Source organism: Rutidosis leptorrhynchoides, chromosome 6 (genome assembly GCF_046630445.1).
Source record: "Rutidosis leptorrhynchoides isolate AG116_Rl617_1_P2 chromosome 6, CSIRO_AGI_Rlap_v1, whole genome shotgun sequence".
Classification (NCBI taxonomy): domain Eukaryota; kingdom Viridiplantae; phylum Streptophyta; class Magnoliopsida; order Asterales; family Asteraceae; genus Rutidosis; species Rutidosis leptorrhynchoides.
This window is the reverse complement of record NC_092338.1, coordinates 397480082-397481900: the sequence shown is the minus strand read 5'-3', so window position 1 is coordinate 397481900 and position 1819 is coordinate 397480082.

Below are 1819 nucleotides of genomic sequence, written 5' to 3'. Positions count from 1 at the left end.
TCAGAAAAGTCTATTAATTTGATAACTTATATAATTTTTATCTTTTATAACTAATAGGATATTCAGTGAATGCACCGAGCAAAACTTTCACCACCTTTCATACGTTCACCACCTGTAACTCGATCAAGACATCTAGCCAATATTGTCGCCGTTGATTTTTCTTTAGAATCGTCATCTAGTCGACCAAGTACTCCAATTCAAATTTCCGATAATCCATTTTTTGAACCCCACCTCACAATTGAGAATCTGGAGAATATTCAAGGACAATTCAGAGATCCTGAACCACTAATCATTCCTCCTGAACCACAAATCACTCATCGAGAGATTGTCAAGGAAGAAACATTAAATCAGAATCCTTTAGTGATTCGTATTCAACAAATTCAATTATGGAAGTAACTGAACCTCTAAGTATGGAAGACCGAATGAGAGCCACACGTACGGGCCAAGGTCACGCCATTATTAAGCGAGACATTAATGCGCCAGATTATGAAATCAAAGGACAAATCCTACACATGGTAACTAATCAATGCCAATATAGTGGTACGCCAAAAGAAGATCCAAACGAACATCTTCGAACCTTTAATAGGATCTGTACTCTATTCAAAATCCGAGAAGTAGAGGATGAACAGATCTATCTCATGTTATTTACCTGGACTTTAAAGGGAGAAGCCAAAGATTGGTTAGAATCGTTACCTGGAGGGGCGATTGATACATGGGATGTTTTAGTTGAAAAATTTCTTAAACAATTCTTTCCGGCATCTAAAGCCGTGAGACTTCAAGGAGAAATAGTTACATTCACACAAAAGCCAAATGAAACTCTATATGAGGCGTGTACAAGATTTGAAAAGTTGTTAAGAGGATGTCCTCAACACGGTTTAGATACTTATCAAATAGTACAAATATTCTACCAAGGATGTGACATTGCTACACGAAAAGACATCGATATAACAGCTGGTGGTTCCATTATGAAGAAAACCACAACCGAAGCTTACAAAATCATTGATAACACAGCCTCCCACTCGCATGAGTGGCACCAGGAAAAAGATATCTTTCGTTCATCTAAAGCGGCTAGAGCCGATTCTAGCCATGACTTTGATTCTGTTTCTGCAAAAATAGATGCTTTCAAGAGACGAATAGAAAAGATGAATAAAGATATTCACGCAATACGAATCAGTTGTGAGCAATGCGGTGGACCACACTTAACAAAAGATTGTCACATCGAGCAAACGATGGAACAACGTGAGAATGTTTTCTACATAAACTAAAGGCCGGGAAATAATTATCAAAATAATTATCAACCACCAAGGCCAAACTTCAATCGAAATCAAAACATTCTTTACAATCCAAATGGACCCAACAATAACTCGTATAACCAACAAGGTCCGAATAACCAATCAACTCAAAACAACACTTTCAATCAACAAAAACCTATCTTATATAAACCACCACAACAAACCGAAGAAAAAAAAGCAAATCTGGAAGAAATGATGGCAAAGCTAATGGAATCTCAAACACAATTTATTACATCTAAAACCCAAACGAATGAGAGGTTTGATCAGTCATTAAGAACTCAACAAGCTTCCATTTTGAATCTAGAAAAACACGTAGGTACTCTTGCTAGCATGATGAGTGAGAGGGAAGAAGGAAAGCTACCGAGTAATACTGAAGTAAATCCTATTAATGAGAATGTTAATATGGTGTCAATAAATTCTGAAGAACCATCATCAGAAGATGGGAAGGTTTTCGATGTAAGTAACAATGAAGAAGTTACACCATCACCACCACCCGAGTATGTAAAGCCACTGGTGGCACCATACAG